This window comes from Emydura macquarii, unplaced genomic scaffold, assembly GCF_026122565.2.
Source record: "Emydura macquarii macquarii isolate MOO-44397 ecotype Brisbane River unplaced genomic scaffold, CSIRO-AGI_Emac_v2 contig_3004, whole genome shotgun sequence".
Taxonomy (NCBI): Eukaryota; Metazoa; Chordata; order Testudines; family Chelidae; genus Emydura; species Emydura macquarii.
This window is the reverse complement of record NW_027133141.1, coordinates 475,843-491,149: the sequence shown is the minus strand read 5'-3', so window position 1 is coordinate 491,149 and position 15,307 is coordinate 475,843. Positions and strand designations below refer to the sequence as shown.

The window sequence follows — 15,307 nt, the reverse complement described above, 5'->3', positions numbered from 1 at the left end:
AGAAAACAGGGGCGTTAACACCCAAGGACAGGAATGGACAAAGTGTGAAACAGGAATGAAGAATAATGAGAAAGCTGTCACACTTGTGATACAAAACATAATTGATGATTACATCAAATAAGGAGACAAAATCCATAGACCCGAATGGGGATGGATAAATATAAAAATGGGGTGAAGAAACCTGGACTTTGGGCTCGTTCTACATACCCCAAGGATCATCATGTTGCGACCGACAAGAGCCTAGCTCCAACCGCGTGCCTGAACCACTTGGCCAGTGGCTTCAGTTCGAGAAACAAGGGACTGGTAATTATATCCCTCCTGCAGAACTCTGTGTGTGTGTGTGTGTGTGTGTGTGTGTGCGCGCGCGAGAGAGAATGCTGTTTAGGTAACTGCTTTTTCAAATATGTTTTTGTATACATAATAAATGCAGCCTACTGCCTTATCCCCTGAATAAGATCTGGCTGTTTATTTCATAACTGTAACAGTCAAACCTTATCACACATCAGAGAAACCACAGCTCTGAGTGTGGGAAATGCTTCATTCAGAGCTCAGACTTTATTAGCCGTCAGACAATCCACACGGGAGAGACACCCCACAATTGCCGTGAGCGTAGGAAAAGCTTCGGTCAATGCTGAGCCCTTAGTAGACACCAGACAATCCACACTGGAGAGGACAGTAATTAATGACTTGAGTAGAGCTGCCCAAAGATGTGTTTTGTTTTGTTTTTTTTTTAAATCATATTTGCTAATTCTGACACAGTGTGCTGAGCACCCACCTACACCATGGCCTCTGAGCTCCCCCAGATGAGTTGCCTGCTTCTGCCTTTTGGGGCTCACCCTTCTTTGGGGGTCCAACCTGTGATCATTTCTATCAACTCTTTTGCCCTTTTGAGTTAGGGGAGTGTGTGTCCCTCCTGCCAGGAATGTTCATCAGCCCTAAGAGGCTACCTGTGCCATTTATCCACTAAGATTGTACATGGAGTTGGATGCTAAAGTTAGTGATCTTGGTGTAAAAGCACAGCTACAGTGACAGTGCCCTTATAGCCCACGTACAGTGCTTGGCATTAGCTTTCTCCTTCACCTGACCTAGACTCCATCACTTTTCCTAAGCTAAACAAACTATGAGCATCTCAGTTACACTGGTCCCACAATTCAAAGCAACTGTTAGTTATCAAGTTACCTCTTTGGGGACAAATTGTCTCCTTCCCAGTTGCTCTCATGTTGTTTTGGGTTGTGCTGGATAACAGATCTTTTTTCTACCTTTTTCCTCACTTAAAATATATTGAACTATAACAAAGAGCAGGAAGGGGATACAAAGAATGTCATTGCACCCTCGGTCACACCACAAGAAGATAGGGTGACAGAGGGCTTCCCTTCTTCCCCATCGCCATCTCAATTCCCCCTCAGCCCAGCAGCTTTTACTTCTGTGTCAGCTACAAGAGTTTATCCTCTCCATATGCTGACTCTCCACTGCCCAGCACGTCACGTGATGCAGTGTTCCCCATTTCTATATGTTGGCAAAGCTGCTTTTGATCTTTTTCCTGCTGAGCTGGGAGAATTGTTTGCAGATGGGAAGGTTGGCTGTTTTTTCCTGTTATGATGATGTGAAATGTCTTGAAAATAACATGACTTAATAATAATAAGGTGATGCTGAGTAAAGAAGGTTTGAATGCATCGGAGAATTCAAGACTCTGTTCTTATTTTGGGTCATCATGTGTATCTTGCTCTGGAATTTCTTTTTATATGAAACTGAAAGTGTCTTACACTGTCAACCCATCTGTGTTGTGGGTTTCTCGTTTCCTGGACACCATTTGATTTCATAATTACATATCAGTCTTAGTTGAGTAGATGAAGCTCAGATTTATTCTGGACTTTGAGACAAAAAAGCCATCTGCTAAAAAGAGTATCCCCTACTAAATGACTTGGCACTAGGCAAAATACCTGTGCATTTGTCTCCCTAAGCAGTTGTGGCCCAGGCCCTGCAAGCAGTCGCTCCTGCAGATATCTCCTTCCATATCCTTCCATACATGTTGTCTATTATTTGGGAAATTCAATCACTATCTAGGTAGAAATGGAGAAAATGGAAGTGACATTTCTGTTGAGTTCATCCTGGGAGATGCTGCACATGTGTATAAAGTGACACCAGTGTTGAATGTGATATTGTTGCAGAAAACTACCAATTTTTAATAGCTATTTGCCCTTTGGTGTCTTCTGGGGACTCTGAGCCACACCTGTATTTAAATCTTAAATCTGTGCCCTGAGGTTAAAGAAATAAATGGGCATATTTGGGGTAGTTATACCTCCCTATCACCACTGTTATTTTGTATGGCTGGTGAAGAATTCGACTCCAGAGAAGTGTAAAATTACTCCAACTAAAGGCCAAGGATTTGACAGAAACTCAGGTAGAAATTGCAGGTACCAGAGGCTGATTTTCACCCCAGAGATGGAAGCTCTGGAGACCATTGGCTCAGGTAAACTATTTATTTTTAGAATGCTGCTCCCTAGTCCGGTGGCATTGATCACGGTTCTAAATAATGCCTTGAATAAATGGGGATCAATTGTCCTTTGCCATTTGGATCCAAAGTTTCATGAAGCACAGGGAGAAAGAGCTGATTCCGTCAGAGGCCATTCCATGCCTGTGGGTCTCAGTCTAGCTGCCTTGTTGGACAAGAAGCATTTCCATGCTGTGCAAGTGATGGTAGCCAATGAGGAAATGAATGTGTCAGATTCCAAGTTCAGTGTGGATTCGCCAATATTTGATAAGGGTATTTCTCCACCTGAAGCTTTTCCCACACTCAGAGCACATGTAGGGTGTCTCCCCAGTGTGGATTTGCCGATGTGCTATGAGGGCTGAACTACAGCTGAAGCTTTTCCTGCACTCAGAACACACGTAAGGGCTCTCAGCTCTGTGGATTCTCTGATGTGTGATAAGGGCTGAGTTCACATTGAAGCTTCTCCCATGCTCAGGGCAAGCGTAGAGTCTCTCCCTCATGTTGATTCTTCCTTTTCTAAGAAGATCTGAGTGACTACTGAGAGTTTCCTCAGGCTGTGCTGACTCTCACAGGCTTTACTTTCTGGGAGTCCACAACTCCTGGAAACATTCCCGTTAGATCTTCCTGATAACTTACCATGTTGTTCTCCTTGCTCACCGTCTTCATCCAGGGGCCAAGCCTCGTCATTCTCACTCATCACCTGATGGACAGAGAGAGAATAAATACATAGGTCACTCCCTGGGCTGGAGAGAAAGGAAATCTCAGAGAGAGGAAAGGATAAAGGTGTGAACAAACCAAAATATGTGCTGGAGAGATCCAATGTATCAGGAGATGATTTTCCCCAAGAGCCTTCCCCAGTGGAAAGAGGGGAGGGGATCATTTCTGGGGCCATATCTCAGCATAACTCTAAGGGAGAAGCAAGATTGGAGAGGGACCTGCTGCCAGCGATCAGTCAGGATAGGTGGGAAACATGAGTGACATTTGCCATAATGATTCCACACCTGATGGGAAGAATCCTGGACTCGGAGAGCTCACAAGCTTTTCCTAGGACATCCCAAATGATTCCTGCCTTCACAGACAGTTTTTGAGTGGGTTTAACCAATTCCTCAGCTGTGCAGGCAGCTCTCAGGAGCACTTTTTTCTCAGAGCCCTGAAGATCAGGGATCCATGGCTCTTTCTCTCTTTCCAGCTGGGAGATCACCTCAGCTTTGGAAATCAGAAACTCTGCTCAAGGCAAAGAAAACAAGAGAGATCAATGGAATGTGTGGGATAGTCATCACAAAGATTATTTCATGATTTTTAACCTCAGCTTATTTTTAAGCAGTAACATCCCAAGGCCAGCTTCCTTGGCTCAAAGTGGCAGGATGGTTATTATTATTATTAATCTTGTTCATCGCCTTTTTACCTATAGGCCAGCTAAGATTCATTCCCCATTGTGCTAGGGATGGTACAAACACAGAATAGGAGATGGTCCATGTCCGGAAGAACTTACAATCTAAATAGACAAGACAGACACAAAATGGGGGAAGGGTAGAACACATCAGCGAAGTGAACAATGTGACTTCCGAGCAACAGATATGACAAACACAGTCATATCTTGAGACTATTGCATTTAATGTTATTACTAGGGCCAGTGTTTACCGGAAATTGCCCTTAGTACTGTATTTTTTTCCGACTGGAGAACTTTGGTAGCAGTCTGTCCCGCCCACGCTGCTTCCTGCCTGCCAGGAGGCTAGCCAGCATGCACAGGCAATCCCTCCTCAGTTCTGTCTGTACCACAGAATCAACTACTAGAACTCCAAAGTAGAGAGGAGGAGGGCGTGTCGTAGAGCACCGGTAGGGGGACAGTTCTCGGGGAACCATCAAGACTGCACAAGGTGAGTAACTTCTTCCTCTTGTAGTGTCCCTATGGATGCTTCACTGGAGGTGACTCTCAAGCAGTGCCCACCACTGGAGGTTGGGACTTCAACGTTGAGTCCGATACAGATGATTGCATAATAGCACCGAATTTCGCATCTGCAGTCGAATCCCCCAGGCTGGCAGTGTTCTGTGAAGGTGTGTGTAGCTGCTCTGCAGATTTCTGATACAGGGATACCCTTGGAGAAGGTGGTGGACGAGCAGACTGACTTTGCAGAATGTCTGCATGTTGAAGATGGGGGTGTTATGTTATGCAATTCGTAACCGAGTTTAATATAGCTTGAAACCCACTTGGAGAGTTTCTGAGCTAAAATCACTGCACCTTTGACCTATATGCAATGGAAAAGAAGAGTCTCGGATATTTCTTGAAGTCTCTTGTCCTCTCCAAATAGAAGGCCAAGGCTCTCCTTATGTCAAGCGTATGGAGAATGTCTTCCCTATTATCCTATAAAAGGCTGGAAGCTGAATCATCTGATTTATGTGAAATGCAGAAGTCACCTTGGGAGTGAACTTCAGATGTGGGCTAAGCGTGACTTTATCAGGGAAGAACATTGTGAAAGGGGAATGCCCCATCAGAGCCGCTATTTCCCCAGTCCTTCTTGTAGAGGAGATGGCGAGGAGGAACACCGTCTCCATGGAGATGTCAGTTAGTGAACAAGTGGTCATGGGTTCAAATGGTGGCCTAGTCAGACTTTTTAATACCTTTTAATATTAGGTTGAGATCCCGTTGAGGAGTGGGAAGTGTGGGTTGTGGGAAGAGGTTCGCTATGGCTTTGAGTCTTTGTAGTTGGAGGTGAAAAGATTGAGTATCCTTCTACCTGATCATGGATGGTGTAGGAGAGTAAAAAGTTAAAAGCTGGACAAGTAGTCAGGCCTAAACTACAGAGAATGGGTTCAAGGCATGGGCAAATTTTGTTTCTGCTAATTGGTGTGAATTTTAGTTAGAGTCTGTTATCTCTCTTCTTCTCCTCCCTTCCTGGCCATCTGTGCTGGGAATAAGACTAATAAAATCATTATCACCATTCCTGAAGAAGGCCTTGGTGGGAAGAAAACATTATTTTCCTTCTCCCCCTGGCAAGCCTTTACTTCAAAGAATGTTAGTGTAATATTAATAGGTTTTAAGGTGATGTGCCTCACCTCTGTGTGGTAATCCTGTGAACAACAAACAGGGGCGGGTATAATTATATTCATTATGAAGTTGTTAATGTTGATTTTATAGGTGTCAATGTAACCAAATAAGGGTCTATGGGGAGTTGCTGGAAATGTATACATTTACATACTGTTATGGATAAAAGAATTGTAAAGTAACCCCTCGTTGCTCACTCATGGCGTGGAGGCAGATCGAGCAGGCAATAAAGGGTTCTGTCTCCCCAATCCACCCCTGGGACAACCTGTTTGGTTATTTCTAACAGATGGTTGCAATTGCTGCTAGATGAACTTTCAGTGAACTGATAAAGCATCCGGATTTCTTGACAGTCAACAGATAGAGTAGGTTGGATCACTGGTAAGGTGAAGGTATTAGGGATGAGACTCTTGGGCTGGCACCAGATTTGAAATCTCTTCCATTTACATAGATAGGTACAGCGAGTAGCTCCTTTCCTACTGTGCAATAACATTCTTGCACCTCTTCAGAGGAAGACATCTCTAAGCACTGGAACCATGAAGGATATAGGCTTTGAGCCATAGAATCTGTAAGTTGGGATGAAGAGTGCGTCTCTCATTTTGAGATAAAGGTAAGGCGTGATTGGAAGAGTCTTCGGCAGTGTAGGAAGGCGCTGTGGCCTTCCTCGGAGCTTGGGCCTGAGGAAGGGTCGTGATGCCCCTGCTGGGCAGAACAGGGCCTTACAGGTCAAACTGCCTGGAAACAAAGGGGCAGTTCCAAGGCAGGAAAGGGAGCTATAAAAGGCTAACCTAACAGTTCAGTAAGGGGGAAGCTGCTGCTTGAGGCAGGCGTGTCTTTTTGGATACTGCCGCCTAGGCCTGACCCAGGCCCAGTGGCTGTTTAAGGCAATCGCCCCACTGAGCGGAACCTCCAAAACCTGCCCCAATTGATGGCCTGAGTGACTGAAAAGGGCTTCCAGGCCCTAGTGACCAGAGAGGGCCACCGAGCCATAGGAGCTGGGAAGAGACACTGGGGTGGGAAAAAACCTCAGAGACCAACCCTGACCTGGAAGAGCTGCCTGACATCAGGGACCCACTGGAGCTGCCTGAGCCAGGTGTACCGGAGGAACTGCTGGGACCCTGGGACCTGGAGGAGCTGCCCTCCGCTGTTGATGCACAGAAATTTTTGGACCTGCTACCGGTCAACGGTGAGTCTGCCACTCGCCATCTACTCCAGCAACCCAGAGGGAGACTGCTACCTGCAGGTACCCAGGGACAGTGTGGGAGGAAGTGGCCCAGGGACAGCTGACTAGCAAGTGGCTGACTCAGGGGCTAAACCCCGTCAGCATGTTGCGGCTGGAGCCCCGCTGACTCAGGGACAAACGGCTTTGTCACTGATCGGGCCCGTGGCTGGGGCGCAGTGGAGTCGGGTGGACCTGCGTCCCCCTCTCCCATTCCCTAACCACTCCAGGAGCACTTGGCTTTTTTTGAGCTTGGCAAGCAGAGGGTACTGAGCTCTACTTGCCCTGCCTGCCTGCAAAGCCGGGGACTCCAGACTATTTTGCTGCCCTGCCCACTGGAGCCCCTGGGGCTATTGACTGCCTCATCAGCCCTGATCGGCTTGCCGGCCAGGGACTGTGAATTGCTTGCGTGCCCCACCCTGGCTGATGGCCTGGGCCGCCAGGCTGTTTTGCTAGCCCCGCCTGTGGGAAGGCTAGTGCTACAGACCCCGTATCAGCCCTGCCCTACGGGGACATAGTACCAGCTGTGACATGTCTGTCTGGGCCACGTGGGAGCAATCACTATCATGTTTGCTCTTTTTTTAATTTTTTTTTATATTTCAACATATCAAAGGGAATGCAGGGGTGTAGGAAGGCGCAGTGGCCTTCCTCTGAGCCTGGGCCCGCGGAAGGGCCACAGGCACCCAAACAGACTCTAGACTCGCCGGCAGCCCAGTCTGCCCGGCAACCAGGCAGCTGGGCCCCGATAGGTCCTGCCGGGTGGCCAACCCGGCAGCAGGGGGGCGGAGCCGTAGGGAGGGCGGCAGCCATAAAAAGCAGGCCCTGCAGCTCAGAAAGACGGAGGCTGCCGGCGGAGACAGACATGCTGCCTCACCGGCTGCAGCAAGGATCTGAACCATGCCAGACCTCTGCCTCAGGTAACCCTCTCCCGGCCTTGAGGGCCCCGGGGCGACCCCGGCGACCCGCCTCTAAGGCCTGGGTTGGGCCTCCAGGCTCCCTGGACTGGCCAAGGCCTACCGGCCCGAAGTGCTGGACCCAGCCTCAGGCCCGCAGCGGCTGGGATGAGCCCCCTGAACCAGAGAGCTGGGAGTTCCGCCCAGAAGCTGGTTCGGACCTGGAGGAGCTGCCAGACGCCCAACCCCTGGAGGCAGGACCCGACCTGGAGGAGTTGCCGGAGACTGAGCCCTGTCCCCAGCCCTGTGATCTGGAGGAGCTGCCCCTCGCTGAGGAGCTTCCCAATCTACCCCCCGTGGATGCGGAAGCACTGACCGGCCTACCCCGTGCGGTGTACCCAGAGGAACCGACGAACACAGGTACCAGGGAATCCGAGGAGGAAGGAGCCCAGGGACAGCCAGAGGCGTGGCTGTACTGGGGGTAACGCCCAGTCGGCGTGTTGCGGCAGGAGCCCCGCCGACTGAGTGGCAACACCCGTGCCACTGCTAGGGCCCTGGGCTGGGATGCAGTGGAGTAGGGTGGGCCTGCGTCCCCCTCCCCTCCCCCCGATCCTTGCCAACCCCAAAGAGTGGATAGTGTCTACTGCTCCCCTGACTCGAGGTCACTGCTCCTTGCTCGCCCGCCCTGCCTGAGGGGCCGGGGCGAAAGACTCTTTGCTCGCCCGCCCTGCCTGAGGGGCCGGGGCGAAAGACTCTTTGCTCGCCCGCCCTGCCTGAGGGGCCGGGGCGAAAAACTGCAAAAACTAACATTCCTCTGTTGAAATAGGAAGGCGCAGTGGCCTTCCGCCGAGCCTGGGCCCGCGGAAGGGCCGCCAGGACTGGACCGGGCAGGAGCCCGTCCTTCACATGGTGGAGAATGCAGGCAGTCCTCCCCCCCTGACGAAAAGGGGGACTGCCTGGGCCGACTCTCCCTGGGAGGGGGGATGGCGACCGACCAGACCAGCATGGATACTGATAAGCTGATTAGGTGGTGGACCGAAGCACAACAGCAGCAACAGACGGCCCAACTACAGCAGCAGCAGCAGCTCCTGCAAACCCTCGGCTCCCAGCAGCAGCAACTATTGTGAGACCTGGGGGCCCAGCAGCAGGAGCTCCAACACCAGCTGATCCAGCAGCTGAGTAGCCGGACGGGGCTGACCAGCGCCGGGCTGGACGAGGCCTCAGGCCGAGGCACACCCGTCAATTGGCTTCCGCCATGCCTCACAAAAATGGGACCCACAGATGACCCAGAGGCCTTCATGGTGACGTTTGAACGGGTGGCCATGGCCGCGGGGTGCGACCCGACCCAGTGGGCGATCCTCCTGGCGCCATACTTGACGGGGGCCTCCCAGGTGGCCTATCAGGCCCTGGGCAGTGAAGAGGCAAAGGATTATGCGACTGTGAGGGCCGCAATTATGGACGCCCTCGACATAAGGCCGGAGACCTACCGACGGCGGTTTCGGGAGAAGATTTTTTCCCCCGGGGCCCGACCACGGGCCGTGGCCCAAGAGCTCCGGGACGCCGGCTGGCGGTGGCTCCAACCTGAGCAGAACACTGCGTCCGCCGTGGCCGAGGAGGTAATTTTGGAACAGTTTTTACACATCTTGCCAACCCAGGGGAGGACCTGGGTGATCAGGCACTGCCCCACCAGCCTGACGGGGGCGGTTCGCCTGATGGAGGACTATCTGGCCGCTGAAAGGCCCATGGGGCCCATGGCTACGGGACCTGGCCGGGCCGGACCCGTTGGGACAGGGAAACCCTCGCCGGGCCCAAACCCCCGACCGCCCAAGAGCTTGGAGCCCGGTTGCAGTCGGACATTGAATCGGCCACCTCAGGGGCCCAGGGACCCAGGACCCTGCTTCGCGTGTGGCCAGCGGGGCCACTTGCGTCGGCACTGCCCCACCCTAAGCTGCACATATGGGATGGTGTATGCCGGAGAAGGGCGGGCCCGGGGGGCCTCTGGGCCGAAGGCCACCACCCCGGTGAGCCTGGCCGGAAGACAGGTCGAGGCCCTCGTCGACACGGGTTGTGGACAGACCCTGATCCTGCGGGGCCTGGACCCCGAGGATGGGAAACCGCTGGGCCAGGTGGGCCTACGTTGTATCCACGGGGACCTGCAATACTACCCAACAATGCAGGTCCCTCTGACCGTCGGGCCGCAGACCCGTATTCTCTCCGTAGGCTTAGCACCCCGCCTGCCCTACCCGGTAATCCTCGGGCGGGACTGGCCCGACTTGGCAGGTATCCTACAACGCTCCAATACCCCCAAAGACCCTGATGCCGGGGCCCCCGAGGGAGGATCCCCCGAGACACCCAAGCCACCCGAGGCCGGGGACCAGCCGGATTCCGCCGCTGCACCAGACCCCGAAGCCCGGGACCAGACGACCAGAAAGACCGGATAGCTGGGGATCCGCCACCCTCAGATGACCCCATGATGGATTTCTGTCACAACCAGAGGGAGGACCCCACCCTAAGCCGGGCATATGAACAGCTGACGGCGGTGGACGGGACTCCGACCAACCCACAAGAAGTCGCGCAGTGGCCTCGGTTTGAGCTGCGGCGGGACCGGCTATACCATATGGAGAGGGACCCTCAAACGCAGGAACCCCATGCCCAGTTGGTGGTGCCACAGCCCCACCATAAGGCCGTCTTAAAGTTGGCCCATGATATCCCGGCGGCGGGACACCTGGGTATGGACAAAACTCTGGCCCGTGTCCTCTCCCGGTTTTATTGGCCGGGCGTATACCGGGAGGTCCGGGACTACTGCGCCTCCCGCCCCGAATGCCAACGGGTGGCACCGGCAGGAATCCCGCGCGCACCACTTGTCCCACTCCCCATCGTCGGGACCCCCTTTGAACGGGTGGCGGTAGACCTGGTGGGGCCCCTCGAACGGAGCGTGGCTGGGTTCCGTTACCTCCTGGTCTTAGTGGATTATGCCACCCGGTTCCCCGAAGCCATTCCCCTGAAGAATGCCACAGCCCGGACCGTGGCCAGTGAACTCGTGAAAGCGTTTGCCCGAGTTGGGCTCCCCCGGGAGTTGCTAACCGACCAGGGGACCAACTTTACATCTCGATTGCTACGGGACGTTTGTGCCATCCTAGGGATCCGGAAACTCCGGACCTCCGTCTACCATCCACAGACTGACGGCCTCGTTGAACGGTTTAACCGCACCCTGAAGCACATGATGTGGAAGTTCCAACCGGAGGACCTGCGACGGTGGGACCAACTCATCCCACCCCTGCTCCTCGCCATTCGGGAAGTCCCGCAGGCCTCTACGCAGTTCTCCCCGTTCGAGCTGCTGTATGGCCGACAGCCCCGCGGGATCCTGGATTTAATGACGGAACACTGGGAGCAGGCTCCCTCCCCCTCGCAGGGGATGCTCCAGTATGTACTGACCCTCCAAGAGAATCTCCGCCAGGAAGGGGTGTTGGCCCAGGAGAACCTGCAGGCTGCACAACAGAGGCAGGCCCAGTCATATAATCAGGGGGCCCGCACTCAATCGTTTGAGCCTGGGTACCGGGTCTTGGTACTACTGCCCTCCACGGAGTCCAAGCTCCTAGCCCGATGGCAGGGGCCCTATGAGGTCCTTCGGGCCGTGGGTCCCGTGAATTACGAGGTCCGCCAACCTGACTGGCGAAAAAAACGACAGGTATATCATGTGAACCTGCTAAAACCTTGGTGGGAGCGAGAAGGGCTCCTCATCAACCCGCAGCCTCCTGACCCGGAGCTGGGCCCACTGATATCCGAACAGGAGGGACCGGGAGAACCCCAACTCGGGGACACCCTAAGTGGACCTCAGCTCCAACAGGTACAACACCTAATTGAGACCTTCGCCACCACCTTCACCGCCACTCCTGAACACACCGACCGGGTGTACCACACCATCGAGACGCGACCTGGTGAGGTCGTGTGGACGAGCGCCCGCTCACCGCCCCGCCACCTTCAAGCTGCGGTGGAAGAAGAGGTCCAGGCCATGTTACGCCTAGGAGTCATCGAGCTCTCGACGAGCGAGTGGCGAAGCCCAGTGGTCCTGGTGCCTAAGCCGGACGGATCCCGGCGCTTTTGTATTGACTTTCGGCGCGTCAATGAAATATCTAAATTTGACGCATACCCCATGCCTCGTATCGACGAGCTACTCGACTGGCTGGGGGAGGCCAGGTACTTCTCTACACTTGATCTGACAAAAGGCTACTGGCAGATCCCCTTGGCGGCCGGCTCTCGGGAGAAGACAGCCTTCGCAACGGCTAGTGGCCTGTACCGCTTCATTCGGATGCCCTTCGGATTACACAGGGCACCCGCGACCTTCCAGAGGCTGATAGATCAGCTTCTGGCCCCCCACATAAGTTACGCGGCCGCCTACTTGGACGATGTGGTGATCTACAGCCAAGACTGGGGCGACCACCTCAACCAGGTGGCCGCTGTATTAAGAACCCTCTGCGACGCAGGCTTGACCGCCAACCCGCGGAAATGTCTCATTGGGTGGCGTGAGACGACATACCTGGGCTATACTTTGGGCCAAGGGACCTTGCGACCCCTAGTTAACAAGGTACAAGCCCTGCGGGAGTATACACGGCCGACCACTAAGAAACAGGTCAGACAATTTCTGGGACTGGCGGGATATTATCGACGCTTCGTACCAAATTTTGCCTCCCTCGCCGCACCGCTGACCGACGCTCTGCGGAAGGACCAGCTGCTCCACGTCCAGTGGACTCCGGATCGGAACCGAGCTTTTATCGCGCTCCGGGAGGCCCTGTGTCAAGAGCCCATCCTGCACAGCCCCGACTTTTCTCGGCCCTTCGTCGTACAAACGGATGTCTCGGCCGTTGGGCTGGGGGCCGTACTGATACAGGTGTTTGATGGGGAGGAGCACCCCATCCTCTATCTAAGCCGCCGGCTGTTCCCTCGAGAGGAGCGCTACGCCACAATAGAAAAGGAAGCACTCGCCGTAAAGTGGGCCCTGGAAGCGCTGCGCTATTACCTACTGGGGAGCCCCTTCACCGTTGTGACGGACCACGCCCCCCTCCGCTGGCTCCAGCGTATGAAAGAAACCAACGCCCGGGTAATGCGATGGTACCTGGCCCTGCAGCCTTTCGCATTTACAGTCGAACACCGTGCAGGGAGGAACCATGCGAACGCGGATGCCTTATCCCGGATAGACCCGCCAGAGCCAACCAGCCCCGGAGACCAAGGGCTGGACTTGAGGGGGGGGGGGGGTGTGTAGGAAGGCGCAGTGGCCTTCCTCTGAGCCTGGGCCCGCGGAAGGGCCCCAGGCACCCAATCAGACTCTAGACTGGCCGGCAGCCCAGTCTGCCCGGCAACCAGGCAGCTGAGCCCCAATAGGTCCTGCCGGGCGGCCAACCCGGCAGCAGGGGGGCGGAGCCGTAGGGAGGGCTGCAGCCATAAAAAGCAGGCCCTGCAGCTCAGAAAGACGGAGGCTGCCGGCGGAGACAGACATACTGCCTCGCCGGCTGCAGCAAGGATCTGAACCACGCCAGACCTCTGCCTCATGTAACACTCTCCCGGCCTTGAGGGCCCCGGGGCGACCCCGGCGACCTGCCTCAAAGGCCTGGGTTGGGCCTCCGGGCCCCCTGGACTGGCCGAGGCCTACCGGCCCGACGCACTGGACCCAGCCTCAGGCCCGCAGCGGCTGGGACGAGCCCCCTGAACCGGAGAGCTGGGAGTTCCGCCCAGAAGCCGGTTCGGACCTGGAGGAGCTGCCAGACGCCCAACCTCTGGAGGCAGGACCCGACCTGGAGGAGTTGCCGGAGACTGAGCCCTACCCCCAGCCCTGTGATCTGGAGGAGCTGCCCCTCGCTGAGGAGCTTCCCAATCTACCCCCCGTGGATGCGGAAGCACTGACCGGCCTACCCCGTGCGGTGTACCCCGACGACCCAGAGGAACCGACGAACACAGGTACCAGGGAATCCGAGGAGGAAGGAGCCCAGGGACAGCCAGAGGCGTGGCTGTACTGGGGGTAACGCCCAGTCGGCGTGTTGCGGCAGGAGCCCCGCCGACTGAGTGGCAACACCCGTGCCACTGCTAGGGCCCTGGGCTGGGATGCAGTGGAGTAGGGTGGGCCTGCGTCCCCCTCCCCTCCCCCGATCCTTGCCAACCCCAAAGAGTGGATAGTGTCTACTGCTCCCCTGACTCGAGGTCACTGCTCCTTGCTCGCCCGCCCTGCCTGAGGGGCCGGGGCGAAAGACGCCTTGCTCGCCCGCCCTGCCTGAGGGGCCGGGGCGAAAGACGCCTTGCTCGCCCGCCCTGCCTGAGGGGCCGGGGCGAAAGACGCCTTGCTCGCCCTCCCTGCCTGAGGAGCCGGGGCGAAAGACGCCTTGCTCGCCCGCCCTGCCTGAGGGGCTGGGGCGAAAAACTGCAAAAACTAACATTCCTCTGTTGAAATAGGAAGGCGCAGTGGCCTTCCGCCGAGCCTGGGCCCGCGGAAGGGCCGCCAGGACTGGACCGGGCAGGAGCCCGTCCTACAAGGGGGAAGACGTAAAGAAGGCCCCTGTCCCATGAAAGGAGAAGAGCATCTCCCATGGACTGTCGTCTGATCCCCGCTCTGAAGCAGTACCGACAACATTTCTTGTTCTGGTAAGTAATGAATAGGTCTATTATTGGTGTCCTCAATTGTCGGCATACGTTGTAGAGTACCACCAAATCTCTCTCTCTCAATCATGGTTGTGTGGGAATTTGCAGCTGAGACTCTCCATAGTCATGTTGTGTATTCCTGGCAAGTAGGCCGCTGATATTAGAAAACTGTGGGAGATGCACAAGTTCCATAGTTTTAGTGCTTCTACTCACAGGGATTGAGGCCTGGTGCCTCCCTGATGGTTTATGTAATACATGCAGACCATACTGTCCATCGTGACCCTTGTGTGCGTATCTTTGAACAGTGAAAGGGAGTGAACGCTTGCGGATCTGGCTGCTCTGAGTTTGAGCAAGTTGATGTGGAAGCACCTCTCTGCTGGAGACCATTTGCCCTGTATTGTGCTACCATTGATATGTGCACCCCATCCTATGAAGGATCCTTCAGTGCTAAGGAGTAGACATGGGGAAGACTGAAAAAACTGGATTCCCGTACAGACATTGACTGGGTTCTTCCACCAGTTCAAGAATTGCTTGACCCTGGTGGGCATTGATAGTTGTTTGTTTATGTTGTCTCTGGTCTGTAAACCAAACCAAACCATGCTTGGAGGCATCTCATGGGAAGTCTGGCATACGCAATAACATGTGCCCCAGCAGCTGAAGGCAATGTTTGGCTGAAATTTGGAGATTAGATTGCACCATCTCTGTCAACAAGGAGAGACTGAGAAATCTATGATGTGGGAGGAGCGCCTTTGCCAGAATGGAGTCAAGGTTTGCTCCTATTAATTCTAGCCTCTGTACCTGTGTTAAAGTCAACTTTTGTTCGTTGATCTGTCGGCCCAGATTCTGAAACAGCTCCAGTGTGGTCTGATTGACTCGTTGGGCCTCTGTGAAGGACCAAGCCCTGAGAAGACAGTCGTCCAGGTAGAGCTAAATCATGAGGCCTTGTAAGTGGGTTCCACTACCAAGAGGACCTTGGGCAATACTCTGGGGGATGATGAGAGACCAAAAGGGAGTACACTGCATTGGTAGTAGTCTTG

The 15,307-nt window shown here is 54.5% G+C and overlaps 1 pseudogene; it reads right to left on the bottom strand.

Annotated features, from left to right (window-relative positions):
- Positions 1-2,721: 2,721 nt before the first annotated feature.
- LOC137141153 (zinc finger protein 92 homolog) overlaps positions 2,722-15,307 on the bottom strand; it is a 67,896-nt pseudogene continuing 55,310 nt past the window's right edge.